This window comes from Procambarus clarkii, chromosome 76 (assembly GCF_040958095.1).
Source record: "Procambarus clarkii isolate CNS0578487 chromosome 76, FALCON_Pclarkii_2.0, whole genome shotgun sequence".
In the NCBI taxonomy this organism is placed as follows: Eukaryota; Metazoa; Arthropoda; class Malacostraca; order Decapoda; family Cambaridae; genus Procambarus; species Procambarus clarkii.
In genome coordinates this window covers 11842232-11864457 of record NC_091225.1, presented here as the reverse complement: position 1 = coordinate 11864457, position 22226 = coordinate 11842232, and the positions used below count along the sequence as shown (strand labels likewise).

The window sequence follows — 22226 nt, the reverse complement described above, 5'->3', positions numbered from 1 at the left end:
CCTTAGAAATCTAATACTTGATAACAGACTGAACAAAAACCACCTAATTATCGCAGGGGACTTTAATATTGACCTCTGCGAGCCTGAACACCCCACTGCTGTTAGCTTCCTCAACTGTATGAATTCCTGCTTCCTCATACCCTTAATCACTAGACCTACTAGAATCACTGATAGCACTGCCACGACGCTCGATCACATCTGGACAAACATAACCTCTCCGCTTACTTCAGGTATAATCACCGATAGCACTACAGATCATTACCCCACATTTCTCTTAACTAACATTAGCAAACCACCTCTTGAGTCAAGAGTGATACGTTTTAGACTACACAATGAAACTGCTATAGACAATTTTATAACTGCTGCTGATAATGTCAACTGGGAGTCCGAGTTAGGTAACATAGTGGACATCAACCTAGCAGTGCAATCTTTTCTTCAAAAAACTCTTAGCCTTTATAATACCCACTGTCCTATGCTTACAAAACAAGTCACAACCAAAAGGCTTAACAATCCCTGGCTTACAAAGGGAATACTTAAATCTATTAATAAAAAACATGACCTTGAGAAGAAGTATAGGTTAGGAATTGTCTCCAAAGAATTCTCAAAGAATTACTCATTATTGCTGTCTAAGATAATTAGACGAGCCAAAACTAAATACTACGAAGATAAATTTACCCAAATAAAGAGCAACATTAAACAAACTTGGAGAACAATTTCTCAAATATTGGGATCAAAGAAGTCTTTAAATAACAAACCGACTCTCCTGTCTAATAACGATGGTCAGCTTTCAGCCTCTGATTCTGCTACTGAGTTCAATAGGTTCTTCTCTTCCATTGGTTCATCCCTTGCAAATGATATTCCATCTTCCAGTACAGACATTAATGACTATCTTTCAGGTAACTATCCACAGTCTCTGTACCTAAAGCCTATTAATTCCACTGACGTCAATGAGATAATCCTTTCCCTTAAAACCAAGTCTGGTGCCCTTGAGGAGATACCAACTTTAATTTACAAAAAAGCCTCCAGATCTTTAGCCCCTGCTATTGCTTTGCTCTTCAACAAGTCACTTGAACTCCAAACCTTCCCAGATATTCTAAAAAAAGCGAGAGTAACGCCTGTCCACAAATGTGGTAATCTTACAGATGTTAACAACTACAGACCTATATCTATCCTGTCAAAAATTTTTGAAAAACTAATCTATAAGCAGCTTTACTCATATCTAGCCAAACTCAATATACTTAGCCCTTGCCAATATGGCTTCAGACCCAAAAAAAGCACTAACGATGCACTTATTAGTATGCTTAACTCGATTCATACAGCTCTTGATAAAAATGAGTTCTCTGTTGGGTTGTTTGTGGACCTGCGTAAAGCTTTTGACACTGTCAACCACCAAAACCTTCTTCTTAAATTACATCATTATGGAGTCAGAGGACACTCCCTACAATACCTCAAATCCTACCTTACTGACAGGCTCCAATATGTTTCTGTGAATAATACAATTTCTCCCACCCTACCCATCAACATTGGTGTTCCCCAGGGCAGCATACTTGGCCCTCTCCTCTTTCTCATCTACATTAATGACCTTCCAAATGCCTCCCAACACCTCAAACCAATTCTATTTGCTGACGACACAACCTTCATTTACTCCAGTCCTGATCCCCTTGCTCTAAATGCCACAGTAAATACTGAGCTAAATAAAGTCCATCTGTGGCTAACTGCCAACAAACTCACCCTTAACATTGACAAAACCTTTTATATTCTGTTTGGCAATAAATCCTCTAATCAAATAAATCTCAAAATAAACAATACCCAAATTTGTAACAAATTAGATGGCAAATTCCTTGGCATTCTCATTGACCACAAGCTTAATTTCCAGGGACACATTCTAAACATATCAAAAAAAGTTTCAAAAACTGTGGGCATTCTTTCTAAGATCAGATATTATGTACCACGCCCTGCTCTGGTGACTCTCTATTACTCCCTTATCTATCCATATCTCAACTATGGTATTTGTGCTTGGGGCTCTACTACCCAAAATCACTTACGTCCTCTAATTACTCAACACAAAGCTGCTATTAGGACAATATCCAATTCTGGCCCCAGACATCACTCGGTACCCCTACTTAAATCTCTGAATATGTTAGACATTAAGTCACTGCACATTCTCTCATGTGTATTATACATGTATAAAACGCTAAACTATAATGCCAATCCTGATCTCAAAAGCTTCATAGAAGGTTGTATCAGAACCCATGAGCATCACACCAGAAATAAATACAGTTTTGATATTCCTAGAGTACGACTTAATCGAACTAGAAATGCTCTACAAATCAAGGGGCCCAGAATGTGGAATGACCTTCCACCCCATGCTAAAGACTGTACCTCTCTCAACCAGTTTAAGTCAAAAGCGAAGCTATACCTAATAAATTCCCTGTAACCTACCTTACCCTTCTATTGTCAACCAATGTCTGTTTTTTTTTCTTTAAAGAGCGCTGTTTGTCGACATAATTGTATTTGTGCTGCTTTTTCATCTATGTTTTCATTTCTTGTTTTCATTCGACTCATTATGCTCAATTAGTATTAAGCTTGTCATTTAAGTTTATCATGCCCGAAACGCTTTGCGTAATAGTGGCTTTAGGCATTGTATGTACTAGCTATACCTATAAGTCAAACAATCCTTGTAAATATTTATTGTATGTATGTACCTTACCTAAATAAAATTGTATTGTTGTTGTTGTTGTAATGTAATTAGCGAAGTGATTTGATTATGACTGTTCGGACACTTGCCTGTGTGATAGTGTCATTAACGTAACTGTTGGTTTGTTAACTGTCTATGTGACAGTAGTTAACGTAATTGTTTATCTTTGATTATTTGAGTAGTAAATTGTATTTGATTTAATTATCATTGATTATTAACCGTCTATGTGACAGTGTGTGATAAAGTAATTGTGACTGACAAAAAGTTTGTTGAATACATTAATTTATTTTTATACACGTGCCTCTTAAATACCATTGCTCATTCTGCAGTACTGCCCATCTATTTAACTTACCAATTGACTTTAAGAGAATGTAACAGTAGGACTGTGTGAAAGGACTATAGAAAGATCACAGATTTAACATTAAAAGTTGGTAGTGACCTGACTGGCAGGCTAGCCTAATCCCTTCCCCAAGGAATTAGACTCATGTAAGGAACGGTAGCGTCACTCGCCCTTGTGTCGAGTCATTCGACAAGGAGAATAATGAAAGGTATTACAGAATTAGTAGAAAATATCAATCGTGGTTAAGTACTTATGTTAAAATTAACGTCAAATGTGAATAAAGAATAAGTCTTGTAGGTTATCAAATAAACATTTGAGTTCAGTAAGATCTGAAAATAGGTAAGACATATTTCGTCACTGGAAAATAGGTACCTACTAACTTGTTTGTTAATTCCTGTAAAATTAGTGAAATGCAAAGGCTATTGAATATTGTAATTAGCCTGGTTCTCGTATCTAGATTATTCCCAATTGTTTTGGGATAATAAGTCATCTTCAAGGGACGCATACAGGATTTTAGTTAGTATTCTTCTTCAAAGATTAATTTGGCAACTAGCCTAGGTCAGTCGGACCTTGAGAGAACCTGGGGCCGGATTTAGGAAGGTACTTACGAAGGTTTTTCCTCTTGGCTAAGAACGATTTCCCTCTTAGCGCCTTCGTGGCGGCTACGTCCGTATTCAAGTAACTACCCTAAGGGGAAAAACCTTCGTAAGTTCATTCCGGGCTTTAAGTGTGGGTTCGACCACTCGTAGCTTTACGTAAACTGGATATAAGTCATTTTTTCTCTACTACATAATACTGGGATCGATTTATGATAGTGGAACATGACCAAAATATTATAGCTGGTGAATCTAGTGAAGAGGAGTCCTTCGTGTTAGTTATATATGCATTCTCTGCTTGAAACTTGAAGTAAATATGTGTTTGATGATAGTAGAATTAGTTTTATAATAGCAAGATATTATACCCGTAGATATTAAGTAAATAAACACTGGTGAACATGAAATATGAGAGAAGGTGATGAGCCCTGCCTGATGGGATCATTTACTATCACCAAATGCCCCTGTTCACCTAGTAGTAAGGGTGTACCTTAGCTATACATACCCATTTCTAATTTATTTAGTTTGGTTTTATTTTGAAATTAAATCTGGGTGAGACATAAAATAAAAATATGCTGCACAAATGATGTTAGGTAAGGAGAAGGGTAAAAATGTCAAAAACTTTATTCATTGAATACTTAAAGCTATAATTATGACTATATAGATTATTAAAAAAGAGAGAGGGAAGTAGGGGTCCAAGACCTCTTCCTGTTATACAATTTGGGTGTGGAACAAGTAATTATCAAAAGAAGGCACCATGCCGGGAAGACTATGTAGCAGTAAGGCAGTGAGGTGAGACAGCTACTTATTTGAGAAATGCTTATTTTATTTACCTTATAAGCTGAGGCAACTTATTTTATTTGAGGAATACTCAGCTGATTCCTTTACATTTAGCATGGAACAAATTTGTGTCCAAGACCTCTTCCTGTTACACAATTTGGCTGTGTGTAACCAAACTGGAAATGCTCTACAAATCAAGGGACCCAGAATGTGGAATGACCTCCCGAATCATGTCAAAGGCTGTACCTCTCTCAACGAGTTTAAGAGTTAAGCCAAGTACTGCCTAATTAACTCCATGTAACCTAACTTACCTCCTAAATGTCAACCCATGTCTTGCTATTTTTTAAACAACGCTGTTCACCAACATGTGCAATTGCTGATTTATGCTATGTTAACCCCCCTTTTTGTATTTTTTATTCCTTCTTTCAACACAATTTATACCTAATCCCGATTACTATTAAGTTTTAGTCTGTGTTTTTTCCCCCACACCTTGCCCGAAATTTCTATGAGTATTAGTGGCTTTTGGTATTGTATGTACTAGCTCTGTCTATAAATCCAACATTATGTTTGTAAATCAACTGTATGTACTTTTCCTGAATAAAATGTATTTATTATTTATTTTTTAATCAGTAAGTATTAAAAGAAGGCACCAAGCTGGGAAGGCTATGTAGCACCATTGTGTGTAACAATAAACCAAATTTTTTTTTAACAAATCCTGTCAGCTGTAAAAATATTGATGCAGTTATTTAAATGAAAAATATAATGAAAGAAATATTACTGGTTTATTTTTATCCTATCTTTTTGTACTGTACAGTATATCCAAGGAAGTGAAAAATTGAGACATAATGCACAATTTAATGAATGATTAGCATGGATTAGCAGTTCAAAAGAAATATGACATTACATATCAACATGAGATCTTAATGATCCATGGTCAACATGATTTAATAAGGATAATACAGTACTGAATTTGTAATAATACAAACTATAATTTAAAATCTTTATTACTGATTTTTTTATTAAGAAGATTAAGTATACACAGCAATGTACTACTACCCTATTCTATATGGAATATTACACAGTGTAGATAAAAAACTAGCTATAAGTTTATCTAATATTCCCATCTCACAGGATGGTTAGACATACTGTACATGGAATCAATTTAGAAAATACCAGCCTCAATACAAAAAACAAATCAACTCTGACTAAACAACTCTAAGCAATTTTCAAAGAGGTAAGCACTGAATCATGGAAACATTATATTATAATTACTCTTACTAGTTTCTACCAGACTCCTCTCAAACAATGTATTTTTAAACATGTTTAGGTATACAGAGCAATGTGCTGCTTCCCTATTCTGTATAAAGGACCACACAGTGTAGATCAAAAACCAGCTACAAGCTCATCCAACATCCTCACCTCACAGGATGGCCAGTCATACATGGAATTAGGAGAGAACAAAATACTTAATGCTAATCTATTAGCCTTCACTGGCAAAATCTGGGTGCAGCACAAGAATATCTTCCAATATTCCTGAGTGTATGAAGTAATTACAGAGCTCAAAATACCTCATACCATTTGGTATGAAGTCACTGATAACAGGACAATCACAGATATAGTGTTGGAGAGTATGTTCTCTCAAGTAGGACTGAAAACAGATGTTTTTTTCCACCAAGAGGGCTATAAATCCATGGAACCACCTACCCGCTGAAGCCGTAAATGCCAAATTGCAGCTAAAAAATATCATTAAGACAATTGGCGGGCCCTTTAACAAGCCGCCGGCTTTCTGTCCTCTTCGAGGCCACTAGATAGTTAGTGGCCCTTGGGTAAATTCAGTAAATATATACAATAATTGTCAGCGCATCTTCCGAGCAACAAGGACAGCTAAACAGTATCTCTTAGAATTACATAGGTAAACAACAAATGTAACATATTTGTTTACTACAATGTCGGTGAAAAGTTGTAGAAGTAGTTGAAGTTGCTGTAGAAGTTGAAAAAACATTGTTTTACTTCGAAATATACTAATTTTAAAAGAAAATTCGACGTAAATAGGAGGCAGTAGAGCTCCGATAAACCAGCGCTAAATCTTCAATATGAAGAATGTTGCTGCTCTCTGATTGGCCAAAACGAAACACAGTAGTGACCTCTATCGGCACGCAGGTGAACCAACAATTTTCTTCCTAAGTGGACCTTATTGAATCGCACCTAAGCATCATCTTAGGGCGCACTTAGGAACCTTCGTAGCAAACCCACTTACGAAGAAATACACAGAGCTTCCTGAATCTAGGTCCAGGTCAGTGTGGGCTGTGTATTAACGGGGGTCAACATCTCTCTCTGGAGCCGGGCCAGGCCATCGAGGTCTGGCTGTAATATTTTTAGGTATCTGTGTCTGAAGTTTTAGTACAGTGTAGAGTCCACATTATTTCTGTATTTTTGCCTCAGTTAGGAAGATTTTAAATTTAAGGACTGTTCAGATGGGCCGTAGGAATTTTGTCATTATTTTCAATGGGTGATGCCTGGGTGTCTGGATGATGCCGCTTCTTTCCACCGGCATCCTTTCCACCACTTTCGCGCACTTGGCGCAGTGGAAAAAAACTTGCCCCTTGTGCGTGCGGCGTTTCCGGCGATCGAGCGGCAACACTTAAAAGTGTATACTCTTGTCATTGTCCTGACGTTAATTTTCGATGTACGTATTTCATTTTTGGACCAATGTGTTCGCAATAGAATGTTCTAGAAGAACATAAGTATAAAATGTCACCAAAACATAAGTTAGATCAGCACCAAATAAAAAACTACGTCGATCACTAGCCGTGAACGCCAGACAGCAACGAAATGTTTCTACTATCTTCAGGGTTGTCAACTCCACACTTGTCCTACAGCGTTAATTTTGATATAACTGAAATCGCAATAAAATTCCCTACGCGGACATATGCATATAAATCTAGAATCAATGTCGCAGCCCATCCACAACAGTGTGGGATGTGGCCCAAGTGTTACCCGTGGCGGCATATCGGCGAAACCTGCATTGAAAAGTGTATATTCAATTCACTGTCCTGACATTAATTTTCTATGTACGTATTTCATTTTTGTACCAATGTGTTCGTGATAGAATGTTCTAGAAGAACATAAGTATAAAACGTCACATAAGGATGCGTTTGACCGGCAACAAATAAAAAACTACGTCGATTATACTCGTCGTGTCAATAATACAATTGTTTTACCACGATGATTCAATGCCATGCCGTTCTCCCAAATAAGCTCTTCGGCTATTAGAGAAAACGTAAATTTCATGACGAACATTTGTAAACTATCCCCAAGTAGATCGAACAGAAATTGGAATTTATACAAATATTTTTTGCTCGAGACTCCAGACGGAGTCACTTATGCGGACACGAGAGAAAACTTGGTAACGATGTCTGGCGCCACCGCTGCGCGAAAGTGTATTAAAATTTAATTAATCTTTGTTTTAATAAATCTTTTATAGAATTTATGGTGTTTAGTGGAATTTCCCCCAACGGTTATTTCTTATTGTTGTTGATCTTAAGTCCCGTGCTTGAAACTAGGACTCCCCCTGCAAGCCAGCAAGCATTTATTTATTACATAAGATGATCCCTTTGTACTTTGATTTAATCTCCACACTTAACATAAATCTTATCCCGCTTTTTCCGATAACTGGGGATCCATTTACGGTGTTTATACCTAATTGATGGTATCCTGCTTCACCGTCAATTGGGGGAATTACTCAGCGGGTAGCAGGTGGTGGCGGCGTTTTCAGAGGCTTTGCAGTGTAGCATAGAAGGGTACATTATCCTCGAGCTATGATATCTAAACGGTCGAACGTTCTTAGATCTTAAGGAGGTTACACAGTAGAACTCTGGTTTCTGAATATTTTACTTAATAACGACCAGCATTTAACCAGTAAATAGAGGTTAATGGCTGGCCCCTATTACAACAACTTGAGTTGTTCAGGCCCTAGCTTCGGTAGGGGACAGACGTGTTGCTTCGGCGCTCCAGCAGTTGGGGTTGTTTTTCAGTTTCGGCCGGTTGGGGGCGGGTGTGTCTCTGCCCGCCTGTGCTGACGTGGCGTTACGATGGGGGGTCCTTCTATCCCCTGTCGTCCGGGCTCAGTCTGTGGGACTAGAGTTCTCTGTGCGGGCTGGTTACCCGAAGATTGCGCTGGCTTGTGATATGTTCTCTGTCCCTGTTTTTTGAGATTTATGGGGTCGAGTTGGTAACGGCCCGTAGGGCGATTGTGAAGTTCACAGGGGAGGTGGCGTATCGCGATTTTCTCCGGCGATACGAGGGGCGGACACTACCCCTGCCGGATGGTGCGGGCACTGTAACCCTCTCTGATAGAAGTGGTGCACTTACTTACATCAGTGTGCATGGGGCTCCCTTGGAGTTTCCAGAGGCTCTGCTACGGCGGTATTTCGGCCGGTTTGGCGCGGTAGTTAGTGTGAGGGTGAACGTGGTGTCTTCTAGTCCTCTTAAGGGTGAGGTCTAACATTCGCACCCTGGGCATGAGACTCTGGGAGGATATTCCGTCCTCTGTGCGCCTTATGGGGTACAACGTTCGGGTGTTTTACGCCCGCCAGCTGCGGACATGTTATCGTTGTGGTCTTTTGGGCCATCAGGCTGCTGCCTGTTCTGCGCCTGCCGTGGCACCAGTGAATCTCTTCAGTGAGGAGGATTTTCCGCCACTTCCTGTGGGGGATGATTCGGTGGATGTGGACGTCTCTTCGGCTGTGGAGGTGCCCTCTGTTTCAGCTGTTGCTCCGCCTGTTGCGCCCCCTGTTGTCACCTCTCCTCCGGTGGTTGTGTCCTCACCTGGTGCTCCGCCTGTTCCGGCTGGTGTTCCTGAGCCTCTTCCGTCTGCCGTTCCTGAGCCTCTTCCGTCTGACAGCTGCTCGGGCCCCTCGTCTTCCGGTTCTTCCTTTGCTGCGTCTGTCCTGGTCCCTGCACCCTCGCCGTCTGTGCTGGGTGATGGGGTGGCTGCGGTGCCTCCTGCTGTGTGTGGTCCGGTTCCCCCTGTGGTAGAGGCTGCTGCCGTTCTGCGTCGGGCGTCGGTTCGTCCGGCTGGTGGTGCCCGTGTTTCTGGGTCCGCTTCCGGCTCTGACGATATCCGGCCGGAGCCCAAACGTTCCAGGCGTTCGTCTACGGCCAGGGCTGATGTTGAGGACTTCGGTGACTGTGGGTCTTCTAGTGTTGACGGCGTGGATCCGGCTGAGTCGTTGTCTCCACGGGTGGTGGTGGCGGAGGTTCATGTGCCTGCTGGTGCTGATGCCCGTGTCTCGGGTGTGTCTCCTGTTTCTTCCCCGTCCGGGGGCTCTCCGCTATAGGTTGTGGTGGCTTCTGCTGCCAGGGATGGTGCGGATGCTGGTGCTGGGCGTTGCCTGGTGGTGACTTTACGTAAGGATCCGCCCCGCCATGATTCCCTGCAGTCGTCTGGTGGTGTGCTCGTGGACGCTGATGCCTCTGTGGTGATGCCCTCTGTCGAGCCCCCTCCTGCGGTGTTGTGCTTTGCGGACCTGGAGGCCCGGGTTGCCGAGTTCCTGCTGCTTGCCCGGCCAGAGGATTTTTCTGATGGACGGGTTCCGAGTTTATGGGATAGGGTGGCGGTTACTCGCGTCCGGAGGGACACCATGTGGGTTCCATGTCTGTGGGTGTTTGTTGCCGGGGTTCCGGTCCGCATGGCGCCCCCGGTGTTGGGTCGAGCCTCCTGGACGACGTGGCTGCTTTGGGAGGCGTTCAATGTGCGGTTCCCACCGGACAGGCTCACGGGCCTGCATGTACACTTACCGTAGTTGTTGTTTTTGTTGTTATTCATGGCTTGTTAGGTGCTGTGCGTGTTGTCTTGTTTTGTGTTTTATTCTCGGTCCTTCAGGCCAGTGCATGTATGTTATTGTGTTTGGTTTGTTTGATTCTTATTATTGTTTATTTTGGCCTCGCCCTTTGGTTGCGGGGCGAATAGTATAGGTATATTTTGTTTTATGCAGTGTTTTTTGTTTTGAGTTGTTACTGTGCTTGCTTGTTTGCCATTGTATAATGTTTAGTGTCTTGATGTGTGCTGTATTTTTCTATGAGTTTATCATGTTTGTGTTTTGTTGTACTCTGCTGTCGGCCCTTCTGGCCGGTGGTCTCTTGTTTTATTTTGTTCTGTTATGTTTTCTGTGTTTTTATTGTATTTCAGGTACATGCTTTGCATGTAAACATAAAAGTAAAAAAAAAAAAAAAAAAAAAAAAAAAACTTCAGTTCCAGCATGTTTCTTGTTGTACTTTATGTTGTGTTTTCTTCTCGGTCCTTCAGGCCAGTGCATGTATGTTGTTGTGTTTGTACCTGTTTTGTTTTCTGGTTTGCGTGGTTTGCTTGTTTATTATTATTGTTTCTTTTGGCCTCGCCCTTTGTTACGGGGCGGACGGTTTGGTGTGAGTGTTTTTATTCCTGTATTGTTTCTGTGCTGTACGTTTGACCTGGTGTTTTCATATTGCTTTACATGTTGTACGTGTTTGTTCTTTATGTTTTGTTTGGACTGTATTGTGATTGTCCTGTTATGTTTCCTGTTATGCCTCTTGATGTATGTTTTGTTTTATGCAGGTTTTGTTTTGTGATGTTACTGTGATTGCTAGTTTGCCATTGTATTATGTTTTGTGCCTTGATGTATGCTGTATTTTTCTATGCATTTATCGTGTTTGTGTTTTGTTGTGCTGTGCTGTCGGCCCTTCTGGCCGGTGGTCTATTGTTTTATTTTGTTTTGTTCTGTATTATGTGTTGTTTTTATTGTATTTAAATTGCATGCTTTGCATGTAAAAATAAAAAATAAAAAAAACAAAAATAAAAAAAAACTTGAGTTGTTCAGGTTCCAGCCCCTAACCCCATTCATTTAGTATAAATTGGGCGTGAGGACCCATCCACTACCTGCTAGATTCGCACATGGTGATGATCTCACATGGTTTTTCTGCATACTTTGATCAGTGATCTAATATGACGAAATTTCTTAAAGCCTGGCACTTAGGCCGACTCAGACAGGCCAATGGCCCATAAATACTCCACACATCTGGCCTACTTTGACCAGACAGACAGACCTTTTATTCTGAAGATAAAGATATAGCAGAAATGTATCTACGTGATCTATTAGTTAAAACGTTGTCTGTCTACTTATAGTGACATGAAGGTGGGAGGTGAGAGAGAAGGCACCAACCTGTCACCGCCGACGGACACGACGGGGTAGAAGGGGCTGAAGGCGAGACAGGAAGCGGAGACTCGCCGGCGCTGGGACAGGTTCTGGAGACAGAGTGGACGACACTGACGGAGGAAGAGGTCGTAGACGTGGACCCGACACTCCTCCGTCACCGCCACCAGCACCGTGCTGGTGTAGGGGGACCAGGCCGCCCCAGCGACCCCCACCCCCAGGTCCAGCGTCACCAGCGGCGACCTGCAACACAACACTGTCAGTGATGGTGACTAACAACACTGTCAGTGATGGTGACTGTGGCATCACTGTCAGTGATGGTGACTGTGGCAACACTGTCAGTGATGGTGACTGTGGCAACACTGTCAGTGATGGTGACTGTGGCAACACTGTCAGTGATGGTGACTGTGGCAACACTGTCAGGTGATGGTGACTGTGGCAACACTGTCAGGTGATGGTGACTGTGGCAACACTGTCAGGTGATGGTGACTGTGGCAACACTGTCAGTGATGGTGACTGTGGCAACACTGTCAGTGATGGTGACTGTGGCAACACTGTCAGTGATGGTGACTGTGGCAACACTGTCAGTGATGGTGACTGTGGCAACACTGTCAGTGATGGTGACTGTGGCAACACTGTCAGTGATGGTGACTGTGGCAACACTGTCAGTGATGGTGACTGTGGCAACACTGTCAGTGATGGTGACTGTGGCAACACTGTCAGTGATGGTGACTGTGGCAACACTGTCAGTGATGGTGACTGTGGCAACACTGTCAGTGATGGTGACTGTGGCAACACTGTCAGTGATGGTGACTGTGGCAACACTGTCAGTGATGGTGACTGTGGCAACACTGTCAGTGATGGTGACTGTGGCAACACTGTCAGTGATGGTGACTGTGGCAACACTGTCAGTGATGGTGACTGTGGCAACACTGTCAGTGATGGTGACTGTGGCAACACTGTCAGTGATGGTGACTGTGGCAACACTGTCAGTGATGGTGACTGTGGCAACACTGTCAGTGATGGTGACTGTGGCAACACTGTCAGTGATGGTGACTGTGGCAACACTGTCAGTGATGGTGACTGTGGCAACACTGTCAGTGATGGTGACTGTGGCAACACTGTCAGTGATGGTGACTGTGGCAACACTGTCAGTGATGGTGACTGTGGCAACACTGTCAGTGATGGTGACTGTGGCAACACTGTCAGTGATGGTGACTGTGGCAACACTGTCAGTGATGGTGACTGTGGCAACACTGTCAGTGATGGTGACTGTGGCAACACTGTCAGTGATGGTGACTGTGGCAACACTGTCAGTGATGGTGACTGTGGCAACACTGTCAGTGATGGTGACTGTGGCAACACTGTCAGTGATGGTGACTATAGAAACTTTTTCATTGACTTAGAAAACACGAGCAACATAGTGAGGTGAGACAAGTAGCACTTACACTAAGTGATGAGACAGAAGAGACACTTACACTTGTCCATATTTTAAGATGGACAACAAATACAGGAACCCACATAAAGGTTCATGATGGAGACTGTCTACATTACCAGCGAGGTGACTATCAAGGAATGAGAGAGAGGAACTACAAAACATCTCCTGGAGGGAGAGGGTGAACATGGCATAGAAGCACCATGACAAATTTTCAAGGTCATCACGGAACTCGTTCAAAAATATGTGGCAACAGGAATAAGGGAACTCGATGGATGACATAAGCACTGGTAACCAAGAGGAATCGCTGGAGAGCATATAAATCCTCGATGGACATCATTTATAATGAGTTATACAAAAGGGCACTAAACTAAACTCAAAAGGGCACTCAGAATGCAGATCAGCCAAAAGAAATTACAGAAGAAAACTTGGCCAAACCATAAAGAATGATCCAAAGTTGTTCTATGCCTATATTAGAAGTAAAACCAAAACAAAGGACTCGGTAGGACCTATAATAGATGAGACTAACCAAGTAATAATAGATGACAAACAGGCACCAAACACTCTAAATTAATATTTTACATCGGTGTTCACACAATATAGGTTAGATGACATCCCATCACCCACACACATGTCTGAAGGAGAGGTGGAGAAGGAATTTAGGAATATAACCATAACATGTGACATAATCAGGAAGAACATTGAGAAACTAAAAGCCCCAAAAGCTCCAAGGGTGTGGATGGAATCCAATTCAGTCTTAAAAGAACTGACAGAAGAACCATGCCTGCCCCTGAAGCTACTTTCGTAAAATCTCTGGACCTAAGGGTAGTCCCTATAGACTGGAAATATGCAAATGTTATCCCTTATTTTAAAAAAAAGGCAGAAAGAGCTCAACAGAGAACTACTGGCCAATCAGCTTGACATCGCACATCTGCAAGCTCACAGAGAGAATCCTAAGGGAGGGAATTATTCACTATCTTTCAGTGAACAATTTATTAAAATCGACACAACATGGGTTTGTTAGAAATAGATCCTGTCTTACAAACTTGCTCACATTTCTGGAAACGGTCACCAGCTTCACGGGAGCCGGTCGGCCGAGCGGACAGCACGCTGGACTTGTGATCCTGTGGTCCTGGGTTCGATCCCAGGGCAGAGTTTCTTTCTCCCTATGCCCCTGTTACCTAGCAGTAAAATAGGTACTTGGGTGTTAGTCAGCTGTCACGGGCTGCTTCCTGGGGGTGGAGGCCTGGTCAAGGACCGGGCCGATAGGACACTGAAAGCCAAGAAATCATCTCAAGATAACCTCAAGATAACATCACATAAGGAATTTCCGGCGGATGTAGTATACAATGGATTTTGCTGAAGCCTTTGACAAAGTTCCACATGAAGGACTGGCAAGGAAAAGACATGCTCGTGGAATAAATTGTAAAATACTAGAATGGATAGAACAACCATTGAAACAAAGAAAACAAAGAGTCGTGATAAATGGGAATGACTCTCACTGAAGAAATGTGGTGAGTGGGGTGCCACAGGGGTCCATTTTGGGGCCAACCCTTTTTGTCATATACATCGATGACACAGACGAGAATATTACAAACCACATCATTAAATTTGGAGATGACACAACAATTTATGGTAAAGTGGGAAGTGAAAATTATATTTAAACCTTACAAAGAGATCTACATGAATTACACAAATGCTTAGAAGACTGGCAAACGTTTTTTTATATCGACAAATGCAAGACCCTACGTAAGGGGCATAACAACTCACGCCACAACTACCAAATTAATAGCATTACATTACAGCAGATTGACGAAGAAAATAATAAATAATATTTCGTTGTGTCAGGGGACAGGAAGCCAGAGTGTATTCATACACATTAGGTTTATATGAGGTCCTACACAAGTTGAATTACTGACCCCGTCCAGGATGCAACCCCTCAACAAGCTGGCTAACTCCTGAGTACCTACTTACTGCTAGATGAAGAGAGAATTAGGTGAAAGGAAATGTGCCCAACCATGTCTGTCCCACCCAGGATTCGAATCCGGAATCCGCGATTATACATCGATAACAAACCCGACTGTACTACCGAGATCCTTAACTAACTGTTTAATAATCTTGGAGTTAAAATCCACCACTTACTAAAAGTTGCACAACTTGTAGGAGCAGCAATCAGAAAAGTTAAAAAAAATGAAAAAATCAAGTGTAACTTTGATTTTTAAGACAAGGTGGTGGTGATTCAACTGTATAAATCTGTCACTCTCATTTGGATTACTGTATCCAAGCATAGAAGTAGTGTGGTTGAGGACTACGGCGACGCGCGCGGCACCTGCCAGGTGGCAGTCACCTTCAGGTGAGTGCCACCCGACAGGTGCCACGCGCGCCGTCGTAGTCCTCAGGGGTTTTGGGGATTTTTCCGGAAGTTTTGGCGCGTTTCGGACGCGTGTGAGCGTCCGGTGTTTGGGTATGTGGTCAGGAAAGAGGGGAGGTCATGTTGATGAGTGCCAGGTGGTGCGCGACGTCGTCGTCGCAGCGCGGGTGTCTAGTCACAGGGGGTAAGGGAATTTCCCGGAAGTTTGGCGCGTGTCGGTCTTGAGTGGCGGGTGAGCAGGTGCGGCCCCCCACCCCGCGCGCGCGGGTCTAGTCCTCGGGGTTTATGGTAAGTGGTCAGGAAAGATGGGAGTAGTGTGAGAGTAAGTGTGAGAGTAAGTGTGAGAGTAAGTGTGAGAGTAAGTGTGAGAGTAAGTGTGAGAGTAAGTGTGAGAGTAAGTGGTAGAGTAAGTGGTAGAGTAAGTGATAGAGTAAGAAAATAGAAGGAAGAGTGAGGAAGGAGTAAAAGAATATGTATGTGTGTTTGTCATAGACTTAATCCTGTGTGATGATGATCGTGAGTAGAGGAAGAGAGGGGATCCATCATAGTGGTTATGTTGTTTGGGGAGGGGGGGGAGGGAGAGGAGAACCCCCATACCTGAGAGGAAGGTCTAGACGTCCATTAGCTTCCTCCTACAGGAAGTCATAAGTGCGAGAGGAGGGTAAGAGAGGGCACCCTCCTGTGGAAGTGGGGGCCATTTGTCTAAAGGGTTTTCGTTGTCTTCAGAGTGTTGATGTTCGTCCCACGGCGACTCCCCATACACTGTGGATTCCGGTAAGGAGGGGGCGAGGTACTTACTCCTGCCGACAGACAGACCCACACCTGTCAGCCGTCAATCACTTCTCATTTGACCCGGGGCATTTCACTCCCCTCACACACAAACGCCGCCGCCAGTTCCCTGCGAGACTTCATCCGCTACACACGCGTCATACAGCTCCATGTCATGGAAAGGCGAAGCTCTACAGCATGCATGAAATGCGGAGTGTTTTATATTCCATCACCGAATCTAAGTGTGTCGACTGCAATGCGCAAGCTGTGAAAAACCGCCCCTAGGACATTACAACATCAAATGCAAGCGATGTCAGCAGATTTTCTGTGATAACCGTGAGTGATATTCATATTTAATATTCCACAGTTCATTTTATGGCAACCACAGGTGAAATATCGCGTGTAAACTACTATAGTGTGAGAATATTAACTCATTCGGTCTATTACATTCCACACAGTTAAATATGTTCTTTCCAATTTCAGTTTACAAAACCGTGAAGTGTCCTTATTGCTCACCCGCCCCGCGAGGAGGTCATCGTCGGAATGAAACTTCACATAAACGTAGGTAGCATATAAAAATATACTTCTCGTATCTGTATTTCATCCACTTGCAAGCGAACACACATGCATAATAATAAACATATTTTCCCCATTCACCCATGCTGAATATCATTTATTCCATTTCAGGTTATAATCCATACCTCAATCGACGGAGGGAACAGATCGACGTCATCGAGCCTATACCCCATTCCTCACACACTGAGCTAAGGAGAGCACATCTCACTCGCCAGGAGTCACAGCCCCTTCATCAAGGTCAGCCACCCCGACAGATGAGGGGCTACGAGACCGTATCGCCCCCTGTTAACACGATGTTACGAATTCATACCCACTCACCTGCTCAACCCCTTCACCAGGCCATAAGTAAGTTAATACCTACTTATTTCAGTCTATTTCCTAAACATATTAATTCCCACTAGTCTGTTCCCATACCTCATAATATATACGCTTTCATTCTTTCTATATATATATATATATATATATATATATATATATATATATATATATATATATATATATATATATATATTATATATATATATATATATATATATATATATATATATATATATATATATGCTTCATTCTTTCTAGAGATAATATGTTTTCTTTTTTTTTACAGACGACACACCGCTGTGCATAGATTTGACATCCAGCGACAGCTGCAGCAGTGGCAGTGAGTGACACAGCAGGGCGGACAGTAGCCACTTCCGGCTCTCACAGGGAGGGGAGGAGGACTCGTTCACCCGCTCACTCAACCCCTCGTTCCTCCCTCAGCCCTGTACCCCAATCAATCAGCGACAGCTATGACAGCAGCAGCAGCAGCATCAGCAGCAGCAGCAGCAGTGGTGAGAATCGTACCATTTTCATCTCAGACAGTGACTCAGACGACAGCTCAGCAGACCGTGACCTTGACCCGCCAGCGTCTGTCAATTCTGACTTGTTAGCACCGTCTGGCGTAATAGCGGACCCAGCGGTCTCACCCATTCATCTCGGAGGGGGAGGGTTATCACCACCCCCCACCCCTCCCAGCCCTATCCCATCACCCCCGCCACCTCTTTCCCCCTCTCCTCCACCTGCGCTAGAAATTCAACCTCAGTTGCTGGATCGAATTGATAACTATAACGGCGCCTATGTCCGGCTTTCATTCTCCATACCAGAACATGTTAACACCTCCCCAGGACTCTATCTGCGAACATACAGGGATTTTTTCATTAATGAGGTTCGATCCCTTTTCTCCCCACAACACCCATTCCTCCTAATTTACCCAGACATCACTCTAATTGTGAGAAATTTAAATGTACAACAAGACGGGGAGGATAATCTATTGGATCCTATAAATAACGATGGCTTTCCCATACGAGGTGAGGGGCAAAGAATTACTCTAGAGGAAGTAGAAACTCTTATTGATTTTTGGGCTGATGAATTGACAGAGAAAATATCCCAGTATCTGGAAGCGAAGGAAGGGTCCAATGTCTTGGTTGAGCGACTCACCGGGTTTTACATTAACTGTGGTCAGATCGAACATCCGATAAGATTAGGCTCGCATGTAGACTATCCTGAAGGCCTGCGTGGAAAGCAGTTGGTTTTCAATCCAGAGGGAGAGGCTGATATTTGCCTTATGCAGTGTGTTGCTGCTTATAAATGTTTAGCTAAGGGAATGCGACTAGGTAATATCCGCGCTAGATCTGTGAATGCTAGTTGGTGTCTCAGACACATGAAATGGCCAGCTGATGTCAATTCTGCAGTAACATTCGAGGATATTCACAAGGTAGAGAAAATGAATAAAGTCAGTATATTCATCTATTCACTAGAAAGAGATGAAAATGCTAGACGACAACAACGACACTACATTACACTAGCTAGGAAGGGAAGAGGAGGATATACAGATGTCATACCACTGCTGATGTTGGAAGCAGTGGTATTAATACATTTAGTATTAATTAAGGATTTTAACCAATATGTACGTAATATACGCAGCAACCCAGATCGCATCCCAAGTCATCACAGCTTCTGTCACTGTTGTTTGATATCACTCCCAGCAGATAGCATGCAGAGTCATGAAAGTACATGCAAAGTACATCAAACTCTCAAATTCTACCCACCAGAGAGGAAGATTACTTTCCGTAACTATGGACGGGGATATGGTCCTAGTCACATGTGCTTTTATGACTGAGTGCATGCTAGACCGCTCGAACCCTAAGGGAATGATAGAAACACGTCACAACGCAGTGGCGTATGCGTACATTATCATTGACAGACAGAAGAATATTGTTGAGAAAGATACTTATTTGGGTAAAGATGCGGTCAATCACTTTGTAACCACGCTAGAAGCGTCATGGGCTAGAATCAAGAAGGGGTTAGTATCCTATGAATTTCACATGTCTCAGCAACAGCAGGCAATATTTGAGACAAAAACTGCCTGTGAACTCTGTGATGCACCTTTTAACGGAGATGATGTAATCAAAGTCCGTCATCACGACCACACAGTAAGATTCCACAATTATCAAGCAGCTTACTGTGATAGATGTAATTTGCAATGTATAAATTCATACAAGTTCCTATACACATTATCACACAACGCTTCCTATGATTTAGGAGTAATCCTAAACGAGATGAGAGATAGACCAGGAAGTGAAATAGATATATTAGCCAAGGATGGATTTAAATTTATGAAAGTTGATGTGAACAACTTAAGATTTTTGGATAGTTTAGCCCTTCTCAACGGCTCGCTAGGAAGAATAGCCAAGGATCATATTGATAGTGGGAAACCTACCACATTCACTTTGGCTATGTTAAAAGGGGTAAATAAAGCGGCCATCCCAAAACTGCTCACGGGTAAACAATCATTCTGCTATGATTATTTATCCTCTATGTCTGTGTTAGATGAACCACAACTCCCTTCTCGTGATAAGTTTTACAATACACTAAAAGACGAAGAGTTGTCAGAAACAGATTATAAACAGGCCTTAGAAATTTTTGATTTGGCTAAATGTCGCAACATAGGGGAGTATCTACTCCTTTACCTCAAAGTGGACACAGGATTGCTAGCCGATGTGTTCACAGTCTGGCGAGATACCATGCTTGCTCTCTACAAATTAGACATTTCACACTACATTTCTTTACCCTCATTTGCTTGGGATGCGTTCTTGCTTAAATCGAAAGTTCAACTTGATGTTGTGTCAGACCCAATGTTATATGATTTACTTCGTCGGAATCTCCGAGGTGGGTTCACCAGTGTGACGAGACAGTACACGAATGTGGAGAACAGGCACACAGGCTTAGATCTAGGGGAAGATAGTAGCTACATCATCTACTTAGACTTTAATAGTCTTTACGGGGCGTGTATGACTGAACTACTCCCTCGGGGTGGGATCCGGAAACTGACACATGATGAGCGTGACGTACTGCTGGAGCAAGGTTTGGAGAATATCCCATGTGACGGGACCAAGGGGTATTGGGTGTTGTGTGATACACGGCAGGTCCGACCTGAGGTAGCTAGGTATACAGATGAACTGCCCCTTGTTCTTTCACATACATGCATTACTGAGGAACACATTTCACCCTACAGTAAGAATATTCTTACAGAAGAAAGTCGCGGGCTGCCTAAAAACAACACTAAATTAATTGCTTCTCATCTTCCTCAGAAAGACTACCTCGTTAGTCTGGACTTGTTACAGTTGCTCATGCGCATTGGATTAGAAGTAGCTAAAGTTCACGACATCTACGAATTCGAGCAGGAGAGTTACCTTAAAGACTTCATTGAAACCAATGTTCGTGAACGAGCCAGTACCAAATGCGCGATAAAAAAAAAGGCTTTCAAACTCGTATCAAACTCTATATATGGAAAGAGTCTCACAGATGTATCTAAATATGGGAACAAACACTATTTGGTCACAGATCGTAGTCATTTCCTGAAACATGCTCGAAACCCATTCTTCAAGCGGAGTCTTTTGTTAAGTAAGGATCGTGTGATATGTACTATCAAGCAGAAGTCTCTCCAAGTCAACACTCCTACGTATCTGGGTTATCATATACTTCAAATTGCTAAGAGGCGACTCTATGAGTTCTGGTATGATGTTGTCAAACCTGCGTATGGGGATAAAGCGAGTCTGTTATATACAGACACAGACTCTTTCATCATTAAACTGGACTGTCAGGATGTGTTTGAAGAGTTGAATAAGTCTCCTCTCTTCGACTGTATGGATTTTAGCAATTTTAATGACACACATCCATCCTACTCTAAAGCGCGAGAAGGTGAACTAGGATTGCTCAAGTCTGAAATAGGCTCTAAGATTATTAACCAGTTAATTGCTCTCAGACCTAAAACATATTCGTTCACCACACATGATGGGGAGCACACTTGTAAGTGTAAGGGCGTACCATACCATCTACAAGAGAAACTCTCACATGACTCATTTCAACACACTCTTGAAACAAACACTTCAATCAGGTATGTGTCGAGATCTATACGCAACGTGCAAGGAAAGATTTGTACATGTCGCACTACCTGCAGAGGATTGTCAGCATTTGACGATAAACGCTACATTTTAAGCCCCACACAGTCCCTAGCGTATGGTCATCCTGATATTCCCAATAACAATGATGATGAGATGGATGTAGAAGTGAGAGAGGAGGAGGAGGTGATGGAAGAAGAAGTGTTTATGGAGGAGGAGGAAGTAGAGCAAGCACAGAGACTCTACCCAATATTCCGTCCCTGGAGCAAACGCGATGCTACAGCTCAGAAACTATTCAACCCTCGCTAGATTTTATGTTGTACAATTGTTAGGTAGTATTAAGATGGATGCCAATATGACTAGAACTTTGTATACTAAATGAATAGGATGTTTAATATTATTGTTTGTGATCTGTAAGAACTATGATTAGTTTTAAAATAGGATGTTTAATATTATTGTTTGTGAACTGTAAGAACTATGCTGTTTAATATTATTGTTTGTGAACTGTAAGAACTATGTTTAGTTTTAAAAATGATGTTGCTGTACATAAAATATGTGAATAAACACCTGTAAATGACTATGTTTGTATAAATACCACCTCAGTTCCTTAGTTTTTAGCAGTCTTAACGAAGCATTAATCATGGATAGTTCCTATGATATAATCCATGCGGAACATCTAGATATTTTCAGAGAACCATCTCGTGTTATTATTGCTGGTTATTCAAACAGCGGAAAATCCTACTTGTGCAGTAAACTTGTAAGGAAGTATCAACACAAGTTCTCCTCAATAATCATATGCGGAGGAGGTTACTCTGAATTACGATCAGATCCACAAATTAAAGGGAAGCTGATCGAGCATTCAACCATTATTGATCCTGTGGAAGAGCGAGTAGATAATGACTCGCATATCTTAGTAATCTACGATGACCTTTTTACAGAGTCTGCGAATTAAAAAATCGTATCAGACATGTTTACTAGGGGCCGACATTTCACGGTTTCCGTCATATTGATTACTCAAAATATATTTTTTCCTGGT

At 42.3% G+C, this 22226-nt stretch overlaps 2 long non-coding RNA genes across 2 annotated transcripts in view; one reads left to right on the top strand and one right to left on the bottom strand.

Annotated features, from left to right (window-relative positions):
- Positions 1-11838, bottom strand: part of LOC138357079 (uncharacterized) — a 37214-nt gene extending 25376 nt beyond the window's left edge. Inside the window, exon 1 of the long non-coding RNA XR_011224750.1 lies at positions 11611-11838. This is a non-coding gene — a long non-coding RNA (uncharacterized lncRNA). The remainder of the gene's footprint in view (positions 1-11610) is intronic.
- A 4797-nt stretch (positions 11839-16635) lies between these two features.
- On the top strand, positions 16636-17406 carry LOC123752988 (uncharacterized). The gene is made up of 3 exons (XR_006772253.2): positions 16636-16736; positions 16863-16988; positions 17356-17406. It is a non-coding gene; the product is annotated as an uncharacterized lncRNA (long non-coding RNA).
- Positions 17407-22226: the final 4820 nt, after the last annotated feature.